Source organism: Panthera onca, chromosome F2, assembly GCF_046562875.1.
Source record: "Panthera onca isolate mPanOnc1 chromosome F2, mPanOnc1 haplotype 2, whole genome shotgun sequence".
Classification (NCBI taxonomy): domain Eukaryota; kingdom Metazoa; phylum Chordata; class Mammalia; order Carnivora; family Felidae; genus Panthera; species Panthera onca.
Genome location: NC_138356.1, coordinates 6541850 through 6564433, shown reverse-complemented (window position 1 = coordinate 6564433; position 22584 = coordinate 6541850). Strand labels below are relative to the sequence as shown.

General features: G+C 43.6%; 1 protein-coding gene across 1 annotated transcript in view; it reads left to right on the top strand.

Moving 5' to 3' along the window:
* The first annotated feature begins 1140 nt into the window (after positions 1-1140).
* Positions 1141-22584, top strand: part of LOC132664878 (uncharacterized) — a 47796-nt gene continuing 26352 nt past the window's right edge. Inside the window, exon 1 of the transcript XR_014136515.1 lies at positions 1141-1642. The gene's annotated coding sequence lies outside the window, so the exon portion shown is untranslated. The remainder of the gene's footprint in view (positions 1643-22584) is intronic.

Genomic DNA, 22584 nt, shown 5'->3' with positions numbered 1-22584 from the left:
GATTCTGTGTCTCCCTCTCTCTCTGTCCCTCCCCCACCCATGCTCCATCTCTCTCGTTCAAAAGAAAAATGACTATATTAAAAATGTTAAAAACCATAAAGTGCTTTTTAATTATGGTATTTTTGTTATTTTTTTCAACATAATGCTATTGCGCATGGCAGACTCCAGTCAAGTGATAACTTTCATTCCCACTAGGAATCCAAAGGATTCATTTGAGCTGCTTGGTAGTGGCATTCATTTTATTGCAGTGTTCTGGACCCAAACTCGCAACATCCACGCATTCTGGAAAATGCCTCTGGGAGATGCCTGTGGTTGTGCGGGATCAGGCATTGCAGCCAGATTTGGATGGAGGAAATGGCGCTGGGCTGTCCCTCCCTTGAGAGCCAAGGAATGACCATGGTTGGAAGGACCACACTGGCTCTTGGTGAACCTGTAAAGGAGGCGACATGTGTCATGTGCTGAACTCATCCGCCAAATCTGCCCCCTGGCTGAGCTGGAGTAATCCACCAGTTAAGATGATGGACCACAAGTAAAAAAAAAAAAAAAAAAGACTATGATTGTGTTTTAGTTAAAATGCAATGCTAAGCCATGAAAACAAGCTCTCCTATTTCATTTTCATTTCTTACTGTCCCTCAAGTTGCCAGGCCATACGTACTCTCTAAATCTGGGAATATAAAGGACCGCCTTTTCCTGCTGAGGACTGAGCCGCTGACCTCGCCACACCAGCATTCTTCTCAAAGCCAGAACAAACCATCCTAAAATCTGTGGAACCACGAAAGACCCAGAATAGCCAAGGTAATATTGGAGAAGAAACCCAAAGCAGGAGATATCACAACCCCAGACTTTAGCCTCTACCACGAAGCTGTAATCATCAAGACAGTGTGATATTGGCACAAAAACAGACACATAGACCAACGGAATAGAACACAGACCCCAGAATTGGGCCCACAAATGTATGGCCACCTAATCTTTGACAAAGCAGGAAAGAGTATCCAATGGAAAAAGGTATCGGGTGGGGGTCTTCTCGGGGGTTTCAGGAGCCATCAGGACTCGGGGCTCTGCCCTGGGTGCCCTCGTGCGGGGGTCTGCGACCTCAGGTTTCGCAGTTCCGCCCTGGGGTCCGTCGCGGGGGTGTCCCACCGGTCACTTCCCGGCACCGCCCGGCGGGGTGGGTGCACTCGAGGGGCCGTCAGAGCCCTCATGTCCCCTGGCTCCGCCCTGGGGGCCATCGCGGGGGTGTCCCAACTGTCACTTTCCGGCACCGCCCGGGTGGGGGTGCCCTCGCGGGCCTGTGGGAGCCATCAGGTCTCGCGGTTCCACCACCTCCAGGGCGCCACCTTGAGGGTGTCTGAGCCATCGCGTCTGCGGCACCGTCCTGGGGGCCCTCGCGGGGGTTCGCAGAGCCGTCAAGTCCCGCCGCACAGCCCTGGGGCCCTGGCGGAGGGCCCTAGGAGGACGCAGTGTCCCGCTCTGGGCGTGCTCTCCAGGGTGGGCTCCTCGGCTCCCTGGAGGCGGCGCCGTCAACCCCCCCCCCCCCCCCCAACACCCCCACGGGCGTCTTCCAGGACCGCCCGCGCCTGCTGCTGATAGAACGAGCTCCTTGTGTGAAGGCTGTGATTATCCGGGATGTGTTTGCAGGATGGTGAGTGTCAGGGGCCAGCTTGGCCTTGGAAGCCTGGCTCTGGATCCAGGTTGGAGAGTTCTTGGGGGGGCTTCCGTTTCTGGGCGAGATCTTGAGGCTTATTGTGCTTAGGAGAAGCCAGAGCTGCCTTCTCATCCCCCAACCCTTCCCCCGCCCTCAGGATTGTGCTCAGGACACTTGTGCCCCAGGCCACCCTGGGGAGCCAATGAGCAGGTCAGGGCCAGGTCATCCTGGGGGAACCGGTCTGGGTCACTTCAGCGGGTGATTGCGGGGTTTTAGGACCCGAAAGTTTTCCCATTGGAAAACAGTTTCGAACTGGGTTTATCCACCAAAGGTGGGAGACTTACTGCATGGACCCTGAAGCAGGGGTCCCAGACCAGGTGGATCTGGGCCTGGTGGGCTGTGAGGCCTGCAGGTGGAGAGATGACCCTCATCTGTGCGACGTCGCGGCAGGAGCCACCATCAGAGAGGCTGCGCGACGCCCAGAAAAGCAAAATTGAGTCTGAAAGGCAAGTAAAACTCAAAGGCTGTTTTTTCCCTTCTCCATCTTCCGTTGCAAAGTCAGAATTTTGAGCACTCTAAGTTGCTAAGTTTGTGTTCTGTATGTAGGAGCAAAGAGAGTTTTTCAAATTTATTTCTTTTGAGAGAAGGTGTCCAAAGGAGAGGGGCAGAGACACAGAATACCCTGCAGGGTCTGTTATGTGGTTGCAGAGTCCAAGGTGGGGCTTGAACTCACCGACTTTGAGGTCAGGACCTGAGCCAGATCTGGAGTTAGGTGCTTAACAGACTGAGCCCCACAGGCGCCCCACAGAGACTTCTCTTGAAGGCAATGCATAAATCCAACCACCTGCAAGGCGCGAGTGAGGAATTTGTCACTGTGTCCGTGATCTCTAGTCTATGTGTGAGGGACAGGGTTGGGAGGGTGCGCAGGTGAACCCAAGTGTGGTTGGATGAGCACATGGCAACCATTTTATTTGCGAAAGAGAAAAATTGAGGATGAGCCAATTAATGCGCTTGGAGATCAACGCCATGATAAGTCTTGCCTTCCGGCCTCCGAGTGTCCTGGTTCAAGTGAAGTAAGTCAAGGCATTGGGTTGGCGAGTCGTTAATGTGCTAGTGAACCAAAGTCACGACTAAGAACTTACCGCAGACCCTGGGAGAGGGACCTAAGAGGAGTTCCAGGTGCCAGACAGACAAGGCCTGGGCTATCCTGGCCTGTACTGCAAACAAGTTGCTTTCTCTAGGTCCAAGGTGTAGGTTCTTCAAACAGGAAGTGAGATCCGGGGCTCCAGGCATGGGGTTTGTTGGTCCATCAAAGCAAAAATTCAGTTGTTCCCACTGCCAGCAAGCTGGAGGGGAGGTAAAGGCAGCTGCTGGCCAACCACGGAGCTGGGGGAAGTCTGGGCCTGTCTCTGGATGCATCCATCCTTCACCAGGCGTGTGAGAGAAAAGGGAGTCAGGGTGACTTCTGTCTCTTCTGGGACATCTTGGCCATGTCTCTGGCCTGAAACCCTGGCCGTGTCCCTGGTTACCAATGGCTCCTGTTGGGCCCCATCTAAGGAGTTGAAGTTCTGCATAAGAGAAAAGGTCAGCCTGTCAGAGTGTGGCTCTAGGGTGTGGGCAAGCATCTCAGAGAGGCCGAGGTCTGGGCTCGTGATGCGCATCTGCAACACTGGCTCTTCCTAGTTCCATGGTAGCCCGCCTTTGGATTCGAACTGCACCTTTCTCTTGAGTCCTCCGCCAGCAAGCCTTCCCCTTCAAGCTTTGGACTCACCAGACTTCCACAACCACAGGGTCCATTCCTTTAAAGAAATCTCACCAATATTTAGATGATAGATAGACAGACGGACAAATAGATAGATACTAGATATTTAGATAAGATGATAGGTGATAGATAGGTAGATAGACAGATAAAAGGATAAGATGATAGGCGACAGATAGGTGGAAGACAGCTAGCTAGGTAGCTAGATTGAAAGATACGTGATAGATAGGTGATAGGAAGCTACACCTGATAGGTGATAGGAAGATACATTGGTGTAGATTGATAATTAGATAGATAATAGGTATATAGATAGATGATAGATAGATAGATAGATAGATAGATAGATAGATAGATTACAGGCCCATATGGCCTTGTACTTGTCATGATGAACTTCTGGCTTCCTCCTTGAAGAAATCTCAGGTGGCTTGAACACCAGTTCTGTTCCTGGCCCCAGGTGGGGCATGGCGCCCCTAGAGGCCAGACCAATGGCTAGGGTTCAGTTTAGGTCCTAAGAGGGGACCGGGGATGAACCAACAGCATTGCAAGCTCTCCCCCGTGGTCTGAGTGGGGGGCACCTGATAGGGCACTGGAGAGCATTTGGGGCTGTCTTGAAAGGCCAGCTAACACTGTGTGCAAGGTGGAGGTTTGGGCTCATTGGAGGTTTGGGTATCTCATTGTCTAGGCACAAGCCTCAAAAGCATGGAAATGTCATTGTCAACATCAGGCTTTCTCGCTGAGCTGTTCCGCACCAGTGAAGTGCCTCAAGTCACTTCTCTCCTCACTCTGGTTTGTTGGACAATCTCAGAGCCAGAGACTTAGATAGGGACAGGGTTCGGTTCCTGAGGGTGGCATGGGGTGTACCGCAAGCAGTGCAGTGATCTCCCCCGTGGGAATGGTTGAGAGCACATACCAGGGTGTGGATCAGATTTAGGGTTTGGCTTCAGGGATTGGCCGATAGTCTAGGACAGGCTTCAGCTTTAGCTGGGGATCCCTTTGTGGAGTTCCACCCCAGACATGAAACGTCATAGTGATCTGCTGTATTCTTCCCTGCGAATGTCGTTCAGGTCAGGGGTCTCAAGTCCATTCTTTCTACAGACCTAGGATGCGCGACCCCTAAGACCACAGCCAAGGTGAGGGTTAGGGTTAGGTTTAGGTCCCTGGAGGAGACAAGGTGAAAACCAACATCAGGGCCGTGTTCCCCCCAGAGGACTGTGTTGAGGGCATGGGACAGGGTGAGCATCAGGCTGAAGGTTTGGGCTAGAGGGCCAGCCGATGATATGGGTGAGGGGTAGGACTGGGTTCAGAATCCCCTTCTGTAGCCCCGTCATTGCCTTGGAAGTGGCATGGGGAACTTCTGGGCTTCTCCCTGAATCATTGTGCCTGGCATGGGCCCCGATTCTGTTGTTTGCTGACTACCTAGTGAGTGGTCCCCCTGAGGGCAAGAACCGTGGGTAGGGTTATGATCAAGCCACTGAAGGACACAGACTCTGAAACAACAGGCATGCAGTGAGTGACCTGCCCAGAGGGCTGAGTTGAGGGTGTGTGTTAATGTTGCGGTCAGGCTTAGCATTTGGTTCCAGGGTGTGGGCAAGCGTCTCAGGCCGAGGTCTGGGCTCATGATGCACATCTGCAACACTGGCTCTTCCTAGTTCCATGGTAGACAGTCTTTGGATTCGAACTGCACCTTTCTCTTGAGTCCTCAGCCAGCAAGCCTTCCTCTTCAAACTTTGGATTCCCCAAATTTCCACAAACCCAAGGGCCCATTCCTTTAAAGCGATCTCTCCGATAGATTATAGATAGATAGATAGATAGATAGATAATAGATAGATTGCAGGCCCATCCGGCCTTGCACTGGTCATGAAGAACTCTGGCTTCCTCTCTGAAGAAATCTCAGTTGGCTATGAGCACCAGTTCTGTTCTTGGCCCACAGGTGGGGCATGGCATCCCTAGAGGCCAGATCTATGGCTAGGGTGAGGTTTAGTTCCTGGGAGGGGACCAGGGATGAACCAACAGCATTGCAAGCTCTCCCTTGAGGTGGAGGGCGCCTGATAGGGCATGGGTGAGCATTCGGGGCTGGCTTCAAGGGCTGGCTAACTCTGTGTGCCAGGCAGATGTTTGGCCTCTGGATCTCAGTCTCCAGACACAAGTTCTATTAATAAAAAATATAAAAAAATTAAAAAAATTAAACCTTCAAAAAAAAAAAAAAAAAAAAAAAAAAGAAATGACCTCCATGCAGGGGAAGGGCTTCTCCCCATGTGACCTATGGACCCCTTGGATCTCACTGCGTGCTCCTGGGGATTCGCCTTGCTTCCTCACCAGAGAACCACCTGGTATTGAGCTCCAGAGTTTCTGACTTTGCACTCCCCTGTTGATAGAGCCCTAATGGTATTGAAACTGTCTCCCTTATCACTGTCAGTGGTTTTGGGGAACAGATTTCGTGTTCAGTCCTTTGTGACTGTTTCCACTCTTTCTCCTTCTGTCCAGCTACTTTGGTGGGGAGTGCTTTTCCTGTACTCTCCCATTGTACCACACTATCCCCCCCCCCAACCCTTCTCTGTCCTCTCGCTGCAAAAACAGCTCCCTACCCTCCATGGCTTCTGTCTCCCAGTTCCCCTCTCCAGAGCACGTACCTGCTGAATTCTGTGGCTCAAGTTATACAGATTGCTAATGTCAATCCTCAGATCAATTTCCTAGGTATGCAAAATGGTTCGGAGTTGATGTAGCTGCATTTCAGAAGCTGAGAACATCCATGCTGTTCAGCCATCTCGGCCCCCTTTGAAACTATCCCTCAGTGGGGATTTATCTGATGTGTTCCCTCATAATTAGAAAGGGGTATGGGTTTGAGGAAATACAGAGATAAAGTGTCATTCTTCTCACCTATCAAGGGAGCATGCTATCAAGATGATATCACTGTTTATAGTGACCATAATCACCTGGCTGAGTTCATGCATGTCGGGTGTCCCTACTGTGAACTGATTCTTTTCCTCCCATTTCCATACTGTATTCTTTGGAAGGAAACTACTAAGTGCAGCCCATGTTCAAGGCTCCTGAAAACAGAGTATTTACCTAAATTATTTAAAATTCTCCTACGTGGAGAGTTGTCTCTTTTCTCCCATTTATTTATTTATTTAGTCATTTATTTATATCGGTATGGAGTTCTAGATATTTATCTTGTACTTGGGTTAAATCCAATACTAATTTACTGATTTTTTTCCCCCTCAGATTGTTTAAGCTTTGTCTAGTGCAAGCTCTTTCAGTTGTGTCTTGTATACCTGTGACCTGTCCCCATCCTTTTACAAGCTCTTCATTATTTGTAGCACTGTAAGATGTTCTTGTGTATTCCCTGCCACAGCCCTGGGATCAGGCATTTCTCCTAGGATCCTTGCTTCCTTTTATTGGAGAATGGAATTAGAAACCAAGATATGGGTGATAAGTGTGCTCCTTTCTACTCGTGTATTATTGTTTCTTGGCTCTACCCAATTACAGTGCAGAAAATATATCTATAGCTATCACTCGGTATATATACCCATGTCTGTCTATCTATCTATATCTATCTATCTATCTATCTATCTATCTATCTAATCTATCTATCTTTCTATCTATTTATGTATATGTATTCTCCCCTCTATATCTAGTATATCTGTGTGTATAAACATGAGGGTGTCAGGGGCTCCGAGACAAAGCAAGTAATGTCAACAAATTTCCTCATTTTTGTTTTTCTGAGAAAGCCTTTATTTTTCTTTCACTTAAAAGCATTTTTTAAAAGTTTATTTATTCTGAGAGAGAGAGAGCAAGAACTGGCCAGGGACAGAGAGAGAGAGAGAGAGAGAGAGAGAGAGAGAGAGAATGAATATTTCAAAGGAGGCTCCATGCTGACAGCAGAGAGCCCATTGCAAAGCTCAGTCTTCCCAAGCATGAGATCGTGACCTGAGCCAAAATCAAGAGTCAGAAGCTTAACTGACTGAGTCACTCAGTTACCCCTTCTTTCACTTTTTAAGAATAATTTTGCTGTCAGGGTGCCCGGTGACTCAGTTGGTTAAGCATCTGACTCTTGATTTTAATTCAGATCATGATCTCATGGTTTCATGAGACTGAGCCCCACACCTGCCTTTGCACTGATAGTGCAGAGACTGCTTGGGATTCTCTCTCTCCCTCTGTCTCTCTGCATCTCCCCTGTTCATATTCAAGAGTGCATGTGCACTCTTTCTCTCAAAATAAATAAATAAACATTTAAAAAACAAAGGAATAATTTTTCTGGATACCAAATTCTATGTTGACTTCTTTTAATACTCTAGATAGTTCACTCCATTCTCTTCTTACTGGCATGGTTTCTGAAGAGAAGTCCAATGTAAATATCACCCTGTTCTTCTATAAGTGAGACACTTATTCCTCTTATTTCTTACCAGAGTTTCTCTTTATCTTTGATTTTCTACACTTTGAATATGATGTGCTTATGTAGATATGGAGTTTTTAAAAAAATACTATTTGGTGTTCCTTGAGCTTCCTGTATCTGTGATTTTGTGTCTCTCTTTGATTTTGGAAAAGTCTCAGCAATTATTACTTCAAATATTTCTTCGATTCCTTTCTCGCCTTTCCTTCTGATATTCTAATTATGTTTGTGTTATTCCTTTAGTAATTGTCTCACAGTTTTGGACATTCTGTTCTTTTTCATTCATTCTTCGTTTTGTGTTTCGGTTTTAGAACCTCCTATTGACTTGTCTCCATACTTACTGAGTCTTTTCTTCCTTCTGTCCAGTCTACTGATGAACCCTTAAAGGCATTCCTCATTTGTTACTATACTTTTTATTTCTAGCATTTCCTTGTAATTCTTTCTTAAAGAAAGGAAAGATCTTTCCATCTCCCTGCTTACATTACTACTGCTTTCTTGCATGTTTCCACTTTTCCCATTAAAGCCCTTATCATATTGCATATATTAATCTTTAACTCCCCTGTATAATATTCCCAAAATGTGCCATATCTGAGTCTGGGTCTTATCCTTTCTTGGTCTCTTCTGTTTATTTTTACTTTTAGTATGCCTTGTAATTTTCTGTTGAAAGGTGGATGTACAATATTGAGTAATGGAAACTAGAGTAGATAGGCCTTTAGTGTGAAGTTTTATGTTTATCTGGTTAGGGGTTAGGCTGTGTTACAGCTATAGGTGTCAAAGAATAAAACTTCCAGCATCTTTGGTTTTGTGTTCTCTGTTGTCTTTGGGTTTTCCTAGAGAATAATTAAAGAGAAGCTGCTGCCTTTTCACAATAACCGCCTATTATTTTGCACGAGTGATCTTGATCCAGTGTTAAGATGCGGTGGGAAAGGAGACCTTGGGTAGTTGTATGATTAGGTCTCAGTCTTTTAGTGAGCCTGTACCCCTGGGATATGATCTTCACAGGTATCTTTATTTCAGTTCTCCATTCTGGGGTTTCAGGAAAGGTAGAGAGGGCCAGAGATTGGTATTACCCTTCCCTCAGGTTTGTTAACTTCCCATAAAACAGTTTCTCTTGAGGGCACGCCTTGTTAAGAGCAGAATGCTGTCGGGGGGTATTTCAGAATGGCTACTTTCCCCTCCTCCTGCCGGAAGCACTAAGGGATTTTCCTCCCGTCTTTCGAAAACCTGAGAACCTGATGTGCGACTCCTGGAGGTGAAACTCACAAAAGCATGGGGTCCCCCATAAGACCAGATCCCCAGGAGTTTTTAATTCTCAACTAGTTCTCAACTTACTTTTATTTGGTTCTCAGTAATTTTAATTCCCAATTAGTGCCTCCAGCAATTCTTAAGTTACGGTTTAAAGTCTTCGGGTCAGCAACTTCTACTTGTGAGATTCTGCTCAAGTAAGCTGTGTTTCTCTCGGTCTGCCACTCCAGTGTTGGGGGCAGCACTCTGCCCTGGGACCTCAGTTCTCTTGTGGATCCTGGAAGAGTTTTGATTTCAAGTTGTCTTCTTCTTGTGAGAATGGGAGTGAGGACCTCCAAACCCTACATGCTGGACTGAGATTTGGAAGGCTACAATCCATTGCCTCTAAATCACGCAAACAACGTGGCTTATGCTGAGCACTTGCCTTGCTTTAGGGAGTCGGTTTGGTTAAGTGCAAGGCAGCGGGTGTCTAGATGGCTAGCCTTAAGGAAACGCCTTAGGTGCTGAGTCTCTGGGGACACGGTGTAAAGACCTGTGTTGTCACAATTCATTGCTGGAAGAAATAAGCATGGCCTTTGTGACTCCACTGGGAGACAGTCCTTGAATCCTTGCACCTGGCTTCCTCCCGGCTTTGATCTCATGCCTACTTCTTTTGCTAGTTTTCCCTTCTTTTCCTTCCTTGTAATAAATCTTAGTGAGAAGTATGACTACATCGTGAGTTCTGTGAGCTGTCTTGGGGGATCAGTGGGCCTGGGTAGGTCAAAACAAAACAAAGGAAGAGAAAAGAAAACCAGCAGACGTGTTCGGATTTTGATAGAGGTGTCGTTGAAACTGAAGATCACTTTGGGGAGTGGTTCATCTGAACAATATTAAATCTCCTAATTGATGAAAATGAAGATTTTTTTTCCCCATTTTATTCAGGCCTTTTAAAATTTCCTTCAGCAATACATTACAGTTCTCAGCGCACAACTCTGTTGTCTCTTTGGTACTTTATTGCTATTTTATTCCTTTTGATGCGATTGTAAGTGAAATTGTTTCCTTAATTTCATTTTTGTAGTGTTCATTTCTAGCGTATAGAAATGCAACTGCTTTTCACATATTGCTTTTATACCCTGCAACACTGTGGTGTTTGCTTTTCAGCACCAATGATATGTCAAGTTTTTTTTTTTAAATATATAATATGCCAGGTTTTTTTAGGGGGGGGAGGGCGTGAAATCTTTGCATGTGTGTGTTCCAATCACACTTCATTTGTAAAAATAGGCTGTAGCTAACTGATTTCTGCCTTAAACGAAAAACCTGGGGATAATTTGCTGTGACCATGCACAGACGCACTGAGGACACAGCCCAGTTGTGCTTCTCACGTGAGCAAATAAGCCCTTTCTTCCTCCATTACTGTCTTTTCTTGCTTCATAGCTTAAGAGTCATTTTCTTATTTTTCCTTTATTTAATAAAATGTAAATATTTAAGGTATAAAATAGTATCCTTTGATATATATATATACACACACATATATATATATACACATATATATATACACATATATATATACACATATATGTATATATTGATTGTAATAATCATTTAACTATATATAGTTAAATGATTATTACATTAAATGATTATTACAATCAAACCAATTAACATATCCATCTCACATAGTTACTTTTATTTTTTGGCAGTGAGAGCATCTGAGAACTACTCTTTTTTAATTTTTTTAACATTTATTTATTTGTGAGAGACAAAGAGAGACAGAGCATGAGCAGGAGAGGGGTAGAGAGAGAGGGAAATGAATCTGAAGCAGCCTCTACGCTCTGAGCCCGATGTGGGACTCGAACCCACGAACTGCGAGAACATGACTTGAGCTGAAGTCGGACACTTGATCGACTTAACCACCCAGGGGCTCCTGAGAGCTACTCTTCTGGCAAATTTCTAGTACGCAGTACAATGTTATTAACTATAGTCAACCTGATGTACATTAGATTTCTAGAACATGCTCATCGTGTATAACTGAAACCTTGCCCCCTTGACCATCCTTGCAACTGAGAATTCCACCTGTTCACAGCGAATTCAGCTTTTGGTAGTATTTTGTGGAGGTTTTTTGCATTTTTATTCATCAGGAATATTGGCCTGAAGCTTTCTTTTCTTGTAGTGTCTTTTTCTGGCTTTGGTATCGGGGTATTTTGGGCCTCATCGAATTAATCGGGACATGTTCATTCTTCTTCAGTTTTTATGGGAGGGATGATTTTGAGAAGGATTGGTGAAGCCATTCAGCCCCAGGATTTTCTTTGTTGGGGGTTTTGTGATTATCGATTTAATCTCGTTACTATTTATGGGTCTATTCCGATTTTTTTTACTTCTTCATGAGTTAGTTTATGTTGATTGCGTGTTTCTAGCAATTTGTCCATTTCACCTAGTTAATCAAATTTTTGGTGTATAATTTACCACAGTATTCTCTTATCCTTTTTATTTATGTATAATTGGTATAATCACTTTCATTTCTGATTCTAGTAATTGAAGTATTTTTCTGTTTTTCTTGTTTTTGGTCAGTCCTGTTTGTCAGTTTTGTTGATTTTTTTTTTTTCAAGGAACCAACTTTGGTTTCATTGATTTTCTGTATTGTCCTTTTATTCTCTCTTTTATCTGTATCTGCTCTAACCTTTACTATTTCCTTCCTTCTACTAGTTTTGAGTTTAGGTTACCCTTTTAAAAAATTCCTTAAGATGTACAATTAGGGTATTGACTTGAGATCTTTTTCAGTGTGTGCATTTACAGATACAGATTTCCCTCTCTGGACTACCTTTGTTGCAATCCATGAGTTTTGGTATGTTGTGTTTTTGTTTGTCTTTGACTAAAGGCATTTTCATTTTCCTTGTGATTTCTTCTTTCACCCATTGGTTGTTTAAGCGTGTGCCATTCAGTGTCCACCTAGCTGTGACTTTTCCAATTTTTCTTCGGCTACTGATTTCTAGTTGCATTCCACTGAGATCAGAAAAGATGTTTTATAAGATTGGAATCTTTTTAAAATTTATTAAGACTTATTGTGTAGCCTGGGGAACCTGGGTGGTTCAGTGGGTTAGGCATCTCACTTTGGCTCAGGTCATGATCTCTCGATTGGTGGCTTTGAGCACCACCTCGCACTGTGTGGTGACAGCTCGGAGCCTGGAGCCTTCTTCAGGTTCTGTGTGTCCCTCTCTCTCTGCCCCTCCCCGGCTCGCACTCTGTCTCTCTCTGTCAAAAAAATAAACATTAAAAAAAAAAACACGAGCAGAAGGGAGTCTCCGGAGTCAAGCGCAGACTAGAGGCCCACGGAAGAGGGTAGGAAGGGCGGCGAGGCGGTGCGCGCTCCACGGACTGGCGGGAGGGAGCCGGGGCGGAGGGGCGGCTCGCCGGCCAAGCGGAGCCCCCGAGTCTGGCTGGCAAAAGCGGAGGGGCCAGACAGACTGTGTTCCGACAGCAAGCGCGACTTAGCGCCTGGGAGGTCATAAGTGAACAGCTCTGCTCTGAAAGCGGGAAGGCTGGAGGACAAAGGGAGGGAGAGCTGCTGAGCCCCCGGACGGCAGAGCTCAGCTTGGCGGGGAACAAAGGCGCCAGCGCCATCTCCCCCGCCCATCCCCCAGCCAAAATCCCAAAGGGAACCGGTTCCTGCCAGGGAACTTGCTCGCTCCGCGCAAACACCCAACTCTGTGCTTCGGCGGAGCCAAACCTCCGGCAGCGGATCTGACTCCCTCCCGCTGCCACAGGGCCCCTCCTGAAGTGGATCACCTAAGGAGAAGCGAGCTAAGCCTGCCTCTCCAGCCCCCGTGCACCTTGCCTACCCACCCCAGCTAATACGCCAGATCCCCAGCAACACAAGCCTGGCAGTGTGCAAGTAGCCCAGACGGGACACGCCACCCCACAGTGAATCCCGCCCCTAGGAGAGGGGAAGAGAAGGCACACACCAGTCTGACTGTGGCCCCAGCGGTGGGCTGGGGGCAGACATCGGGTCGGACTGCGGCCCCGCCCACTAACTCCAGTTATACACCACAGCACAGGGGAAGTGCCCTGCAGGTCCTCACCACGCCAGGGACTCTCCAAAATGACCAAACGGAAGAATTCCCCTCAGAAGAATCTCCAGGAAATAACAACAGCTAATGAACTGATCAAAAAGGATTTAAATAATATAACAGAAAGTGAATTTAGAATAATAGTCATAAAATTAATCGCTGGGCTTGAAAACAGTATACAGGACAGCAGAGAATCTCTTGCCACAAAGATCGAGGGACTAAGGAACAGTCACGAGGAGTTGAAAAACGCTTTAAACGAATTGCAAAACAAAATGGAATCCACGATGGCTCGGCTTGAAGAGGCAGAGGAGAGAATAGGTGAACTAGAAGATAAAGTTATGGAGAAAGAGGAAGCTGAAAGAAAGAGGGATAAAAAAATCCAGGAGTATGAGGGGAAAATTAGAGAACTAAGTGATACACTAAAAAAAAATAATATACGCATAATTGGTATCCCAGAGGAGGAAGAGAGAGGGAAGGGTGCTGAAGGGGTACTTGAACAAATTATAGCTGAGAACTTCCCTGAACTGGGGAAGGAAAAAGGCATTGAAATCCAAGAGGCACAGAGAACTCCCTTCAGACGTAACTTGAATCGATCTTCTGCACGACATATCATAGTGAAACTGGCAAAATACAAGGATAAAGAGAAAATTCTGAAAGCAGCAAGGGATAAACGTGCCCTCACATATAAAGGGAGACCTATAAGACTCGTGACTGATCTCTCCTTTGAAACTTGGCAGGCCAGAAAGGCTTGGCACGATATCTACAGTGTGCTAAACAGAAAAAATATGCAGCCGAGAATCCTTTATCCAGCAAGTCTGTCATTTAGAATAGAAGGAGAGATAAAGGTCTTCCCAAACAAACAAAAACTGAAGGAATTTGTCACCACGAAACCAGCCCTACAAGAGATCCTAAGGGGGATCCTGTGAGACAAAGTACCAGAGACATCACTACAAGCATAAAACATACAGACATCACAATGACTCTAAACCCATATCTTTCTATAATAACACTGAATGTAAATGGATTAAATGCGCCAACTAAAAGACATAGGGTATCAGAATGGATAAAAAAACAAGACCCATCTATTTGCTGTCTACAAGAGACTCATTTTAGATCTGAGGACACCTTTAGATTGAGAGTGAGGGGATGGAGAACTATTTATCATGCTCCTGGAAGCCAAAAGAAAGCTGGAGTAGCCATACTTATATCAGACAAACTAGACTTTAAATTAAAGGCTGTAACAAGAGATGAAGAAGGGCATTATATAATAATCACAGGGTCTATCCACCAGGAAGAGCTAACTATTATAAATGTCTATGCGCCAAATACCCGAGCCCCCAGATATATAAAACAATTACTCATAAACATAAGCAACCTTATTGATAAGAATGTGGTCATTGCAGGGGACTTTAACACCCCACTTACAGAAATGGATAGATCATCTAGACACACAGTCAATAAAGAAACAAGGGCCCTGAATGATACATTGGATCAGATGGACTTGACAGATATATTTAGAACTCTGCATCCCAAAGCAACAGAATATACTTTCTTCTCGAGTGCACATGGAACATTCTCCAAGATAGATCATATACTGGGTCACAAAACAGCCCTTCATAAGTTTACAAGAATTGAAATTATACCATGCATACTTTCAGACCACAATGCTATGAAGCTTGAAATCAACCACAGGAAAAAGTCTGGAAAACCTCCAAAAGCATGGAGGTTAAAGAACACCCTACTAACGAATGAGTGGGTCAACCAGGCAATTAGAGAAGAAATTAAAACATATATGGAAACAAACGAAAATGAAAATACAACAATCCAAACGCTCTGGGATGCAGCGAAGGCAGTCCTGAGAGGAAAATACATTGCAATCCAGGCCTATCTCAAGAAACAAGAAAAATCCCAAATACAAAATCTAACAGCACACCTAAAGGAAATAGAAGCAGAACAGCAAAGGCAGCCTAAACCCAGCAGAAGAAGAGAAATAATAAAGATCAGAGCAGAAATAAACAATATAGAATCTAAAAAAACTGTAGAGCAGATCAACGAAACCAAGAGTTGGTTTTTTGAAAAAATAAACAAAATTGACAAACCTCTAGCCAGGCTTCTCAAAAAGAAAAGGGAGATGACCCAAATAGATAAAATCATGAATGAAAATGGAATGATTACAACCAATCCCTCAGAGATACAAACAATTATCAGGGAATACTATGAAAAATTATATGCCAGCAAATTGGACAACCTGGAAGAAATGGACAAATTTCTAAACACCCACACTCTTCCAAAACTCAATCAGGAGGAAATAGAAAGCTTGAACAGACCCATAACCAGCGAAGAAATTGAATCGGTTATCAAAAATCTCCCAACAAATAAGAGTCCAGGACCAGATGGCTTCCCAGGGGAGTTCTACCAGACATTTAAAGCAGAGATAATACCTATCCTTCTCAAGCTATTCCAAGAAATAGAAAGGGAAGGAAAACTTCCAGACTCATTCTATGAAGCCAGTATTACTTTGATTCCTAAACCAGACAGAGACCCAGTAAAAAAAGAGAACTACAGGCCAATATCCCTGATGAATATGGATGCAAAAATTCTTAATAAGATACTAGCAAATCGAATTCAACAGCATATAAAAAGAATTATTCACCATGATCAAGTGGGATTCATTCCTGGGATGCAGGGCTGGTTCAACATTCGCAAATCGATCAACGTGATACATCACATTAACAACAAAAAAGAGAAGAACCATATGATCCTGTCAATCGATGCAGAAAAGGCCTTTGACAAAATCCAGCACCCTTTCTTAATAAAAACCCTTGAGAAAGTCGGGATAGAAGGAACATACTTAAAGATCATAAAGGCCATTTATGAAAAGCCCACAGCTAACATCATCCTCAACGGGGAAAAACTGAGAGCTTTTTCCCTGAGATCAGGAACACGACAGGGATGCCCACTGTCACCGCTGCTGTTTAATATAGTGCTGGAAGTTCTAGCATCAGCAATCAGACAACAAAAGGAAATCAAAGGCATCAAAATTGGCAAAGATGAAGTCAAGCTTTCGCTTTTTGCAGATGACATGATATTATACATGGAAAATCCGATAGACTCCACCAAAAGTCTGCTAGAACTGATACATGAATTCAGCAAAGTTGCAGGATACAAAATCAACGTGCAGAAATCAGTTGCATTCTTATACACTAACAATGAAGCAACAGAAAGACAAATGAAGAAACTGATCCCATTCACAATTGCACCAAGAAGCATAAAATACCTAGGAATAAATCTAACCAAAGATGTAAAAGATCTGTATGCTGAAAACTATAGAAAGCTTATGCAGGTAATTGAAGAAGATATAAAGAAATGGAAAGACATTCCCTGCTCATGGATTGGAAGAATAAATATTGTCAAAATGTCAATACTACCCAAAGCTATCTACACATTCAATGCAATCCCAATCAAAATTGCACCAGCATTCTTCTCGAAACTAGAACAAGCAATCCTAAAATTCATATGGAACCACAAAAGGCCCCGAATAGCCAAAGTAATTTTGAAGAAGAAGACCAAAGCAGGAGCCATCACAATCCCAGACTTTAGCCTCTACTACAAAGCTGTCATCATCAAGACAGCATGGTATTGGCATAAAAACAGACACATAGACCAATGGAATAGAATAGAAACCCCAAAACTAGACCCACAAACGTATGGCCAACTCATCTTTGACAAAGCAGGAAAGAACATCCAATGGAAAAAAGACAGTCTCTTTAACAAATGGTGCTGAGAGAACTGGACAGCAACATGCAGAAGGTTGAAACTAGACCACTTTCTCACACCATTCACAAAAATAAACTCAACATGGATAAAGGACCTGAATGTGAGACAGGAAACCATCAAAACCTTAGAGGAGAAAGCAGGAAAAGACCTCTCTGACCTCAGCCGTAGCAATCTCTTACTCGGCACATCCCCAAAGGCAAGGGAATTAAAAGCAAAAGTGAATTACTGGGACCTTATGAAGATAAAAAGCTTCTGCACAGCAAAGGAAACAACCAACAAAACTAAAAGGCAACCAACGGAATGGGAAAAGATATTTGCAAATGACACATCGGACAAAGGGCTAGTATCCAAAATCTATAAAGAGCTCACCAAACTCCACACCCGAAAAACAAATAACCCAGTGAAGAAATGGGCAGAAAACATGAATAGACACTTCTCTAAAGAAGACATCCGGATGGCCAACAGGCACATGAAAAGATGTTCAACGTCGCTCCTTATCAGGGAAATACAAATCAAAACCACACTCAGATACCACCTCACGCCAGTCAGAGTGGCCAAAATGAAGAAATCAGGAGACTATAGATGCTGGAGAGGATGTGGAGAAACAGGAACCCTCTTGCACTGTTGGTGGGAATGCAAATTGGTGCAGCCGCTCTGGAAAGCAGTGTGGAGATTCCTCAGAAAATTAAAAATAGACCTACCCTATGACCCAGCAATAGCACTGCTAGGAATTTATCCAAGGGATACAGGAGTACTGATGCATAGGGGCACCTGTACCCCAATGTTTATAGCGGCACTCTCAACAATAGCCAAATTATGGAAAGAGCCTAAATGTCCATCAACTGATGAATGGATAAAGAAATTGTGGTTTCTATACACAATGGAATACTACGTGGCAATGAGAAAAAATGAAATATGGCCTTTTGTAGCAACATGGATGGAACTGGAGAGTGTGATGCTAAGTGAAATAAGCCATACAGAGAAAGACAGATACCATATGGTTTCACTCTTATGTGGATCCTGAGAAACATAACAGAAACCCATGGGGGAGGGGAAGGAAAAAAAAAAAAAAAAAAAAGAGGTTAGAGTGGGAGAGAGCCAAAGCATTAGAGACTGTTAAAAACTGAGAACAAACTGAGGGTTGATGGGGGGGTGGGAGGGAGGGCAGGGTGGGAGGGAGGGCAGGGTGGGTGATGGGTATTGAGGAGGGCACCTTTTGGGATGAGCACTGGGTGTTGTATGGAAACCAATTTGACAGTAAATTTCATATGTTAAAAAAAATAAATAAATAAAAAAAAAAAAAAAAAACACGGCAAAAAGCCTTATTGTGTAGCCTAACAAATAGTTTATCCTGGAGAATATTCCATGTATTCTTGAGAAGAATGTGAATTCTTCTCTTCTTGGGTAGAGTATTCTGTATACGTCTGTTCTGTATGTATACAATTGGTTTATAGTGTTGTTTAATTCCTCTGTCTCTTTATTTATCATCTCTCTGGTTGTTGCATCCATTATTGAAAGTTAGGCATTTTAGTCTCCAACTACTATTGTAGAAAAGTCTATTTCTCCTTAGGTTTTTGCTATATATATTTTGGGGCCTGTGTTGTTGGTGCCTGTGTGTTTATAATTGTTACATCCTCTTATTGTGTTGAACCTTTTATTAAGAGTCTCTGTTTCTCATAACCCGTTTTGATTTAAAGTCTATTTTCTCTTTTTCCTTTTTAAAAATATTTTTAATGTTTATTTATTTTTGAAAAAGAGAGAGAGAGAGAGAGAGCGCGCAAGCATGAGTGGGGGAGGGGCAGAGAGCGAGAGACATAGAATCCAAAGCAGGCTCCAGGCTCCGAGCTGTCAGCACAGAGCCCAAGCAGGGCTCGAACTCACGGGCTGCGAGATCATGACCTGAGTCGAAGTCAGACGCTCAACCGACTGAGCCACCCAGGCGCCCCTAAAGTCTATTGTTTCTGATAGTAATCTAGCAACCCAGCTGCCTTTTGGTTACCCTTAGCATGAGATATCTTTTCCATCTTCTTACTTTCAATTTTTTGTGCGTACCTACATCTAAAGTGAATATCTAGCATCTGGATAGAGGATGTATTTTATCCAACATTTCAATTTATGTTTTTCATAAGACAGTTATTTTCATTTAACAAGTTTACTGATAAAGAAGGATTTACTTCTCTTTTCCAATTTGTTTTTGGTACGTCTTTTATGCTTTCTGTTCCTCAGTTTCTTTATTACTGCCCTCCCTTTTCTGGGTAGGGTACCGCTTTGATTCCTTTTTTAAAAGTTATTTCTTAATGACCTTAGAGATTACAATGAACACGTAACAGTGTGTTTTACATAATGTTGATTTAGTTTCAGTAGTGTATACTCCAATCCTATACATCTCTATTCCTACTCCAACTATTATTGTCTTGTGCATTGCATAGCCATTAATATTGATTTAAAATCATTGTGTTCTGCGTTTGGCTATTATATAGGAAGAAGAGAGAAGTTGCAAACGATACGAAAAGTACAGTAATACTGGCTTTCATAATTACCCCTGTGGTTACCTTTACCAGTGTTCTTTCCTTTTTTCTTACGACTTGGAGTTACTCTTCAGTGTCCTTTCATTTGAGCCCAAGAGATTCTCTTTAGCGGTGCTTTTTTTTCATTAATAACTTTTTAAATGTTCTTAAAATTTTATTTTTGAGAGAAACTGGTAGTGGGGGAGGGGCAGAGAGAGGGGGAAAGAGACAGAATCTCAAGCAGGCTCCACACTGTCAACGCAGAGCCTGATATGGGGCTCAAATCCACAAGCCATGAGATCCTGACCTGAGCCGAACTCAGTGCTCGAGCTTCTGAGCCCCCCTGGCGCCCCAAGGGAAATCGACTCTTCATTGTAGAGTGGATCCTTTGTAGGTGATGAATTAGTTTTCTCTTCCTGCTTTCTAAATTCCTTCTTTGGGTTTCAACAAGTTGACTGTAAAATGTGTCGTGGTGTAAATCTCTTTGAGTTTATCCTCCTTGGAATTGATTGATATTCTTGGATGTGTACATTCATGTGTTTCCTCAGACTTGAGAACTTTTGGGACATGATTTCTTCAAATATTTTATCTGCCCGTTCTATCTCTCGTCTTCTTTGGAACTCCTAAAATGAGAATGTTGATGAGTTTGATGATGTCCCACAGACTCTGTTCATTTTTATTCATTCTTTTTTCCTTCTTTTCTTCGGGCTGCATAATTTCAAGTTCACCAATCCTTTCTTCTGCTTGCTCAAATCTGATGTTGAACCTCTCTACTGAGTGTTTTGTTGTAGCTATTGTACTCATCAGCTTGAGAATTTGTTTGGTTTATTATTAAATTTCCTATGTCTTTACTGATATTCTCATGTTTTTCTTACATCATTTTCCTTATTCCCTTTAGTTCTTTGTCCAGGGTTTCCTTTAAATTCATTGTATACCTTTAAGAGAGTTGATTTAACATCTTTGACAAGTAATTCTAATATTTGGTCTTCCTAGAGGATGATTGCTTCCAAAGTCTTATCTTTTTCCTGTAAATCAGCTGTGTTTGCCTGTTTCTTTGTATGTTTTACTATTTTTTGTTCAAAACTCAACATTTTGAGTGTTGTGTAATTCTGAAAATATAATCCTCTCAGCCCTCAGTGATTGCTAAGTCTTGCTTATGAAGGGTTGGATTTATCCATTTGTGACTTTTCCAAACTTTTTTTTCCTTTTTTTGGTAAAGTGTCTATTCCTCATTGTATGTAGTGATTGAAGTTTATGTTCTGTTATCTCTGTGATCAGCCAGTGGCCTAAAAACGATTTTCTTAAATGTCTGACTCCCAACGGGGGGGGGGGGGGCGGGAATATTGCCTTTTTAAATCTCCTGGGAGCTGCTTCAGCCTTTGAGGGTTAAAACTGTGGCCGTCAGCCTTTGTGCTGGCCCCTCAGTGATCAAAAGGAGCATCGGCACTAAGAACACACAATCTGGATGTAGGGAGGGGAAGGTCCTTACTGGCCACCCTGGCTCCAGAAAGCTGTACCAGGAACAAGTTCAGCTTCCCCCACTGCCTCCTACCAGGAGGATGGGGAGTAACACCCCACAAAATGCTGAAATTTGCTAACATTTACCAGCCTCTTCATCATCTTTTCCCCTGGGTGTTGCAAATGTTTGACTGACTCTATAGCGTTCCAGAACATTTGATTCAGACAATTCTGTCAGTTCAATAGCTGTTTAGGTGGAGGAATGGATCTTTGGAGCTTCCTACTCTACCATTTTCTTTCCGTATGTAGGTTTTTATTTCCCTTGAGTAAATACCTGAGAGTGAAATGGGAAGCATATGTTTAATTTTTAAGAAACTCCCCAAGTGCTCTCCAGCATGGTTTCCAAAGTACCATTTTAAACAATCCCACCAGCAGTGTATGAGAGTTCGGTTGCTCTGTATCTTTACCACTGATACATATGGTCAGACTTTAATTATAGAAATTCCGGTAAGTGGGTAGACGTATCCCATTGTCACTTTGATTTGCATTTCCCTAATAACTGGTGATGTTGAACATATTTTCATATGCTTTTTCCATCTGCGTTTGTTCTTTGGTGAAGGACCTGTTCAATCTTTGGCCCATTTTTACTTGGATTGTTTGTTTTTTTCTTAGTGTTGAAAGTAGAGACGTCTCCCCCAATCTCTCGTTCTCTCACTCTCTGAAAAATAATAATAATGAAAAGAATGAAAAGGCCAACCAAAGATTGGGGGAGAGAGGTGGAGGGGGAGAAACAGACAGAGAATCTTAAGCAGGCTCCACGCTCAGTGAAGAACTCAGTGTGGGGCTCTATGCCATGACCCTGGGCTCATGACCTGAGCCTAAAGCAAGAGTTGGACTCTTAACCGCCTGAGCCGCTGAGGAGTGCCAACCTTTTCATTCTTTTGACATATCTTTCAGTGACTATTCTTCATCTCCTATTGATTATTCTCAACAGGTAGACTATCTCATTTACTTCTCAGAAAATAGTAGGGGGGCAGTTTTGCAGGTGAAGAAACTAAGACTCAGAGTTTTCCACTTGCACATGACCCCCAAAGATGTGAGAGTAGGATATGAAGAAGGGGCATTTACAGAGTACTTCCCAGCCTCTATGTCCTGTGATGTTTTTTCCTAGTAGTTGCCTCCTCGCTGCTGTGGCTCCAGCCTCTGCCAGATCACCCTTCCAGGATTCTGGTTTTGCCGGGGGACCCTAAATGCCAGTTCTGGGACCACCACTTCCCGCCATTTGTCCTTCTAACCTAGTGATGGCAGCGGCCTCCTGCTGTTACCGATCTCTGGTTTGACTCCTAGCTTCTCAGCTCTTCCATCACCTGTGCAACCAACTGCATGCATTAAATTCCTTTTGTTGAAATGTCAAAAGAAAGAGAGAAAGGGAGGGAGGGAGGGAGCTAGATGGAAAGAGAGGGAGAGAAAGAGACAGAGAATGAGGAATTGGGAACATTTTCCCGATAAGGGAAACAAGTGATCTTATACATTCAACTTGCATATATGGAAGTGTGATGGTGTAATTGCAAACTGATTTTTAATTTTTAAATGTTATATTCAATTTTGAGAGAGAGAGAGGGAGAGGGAGAGAGAAAGAGGGAGAGAGAATATGTGGGGAGGGACAAAGAGGCAAGTGGCAGAGTATCTGAAGTAGACCCTGTGTTGACCACGGAAAGCCCAATGCAGGGCTCGAACTCACGAATCTTGAGATCACCCTA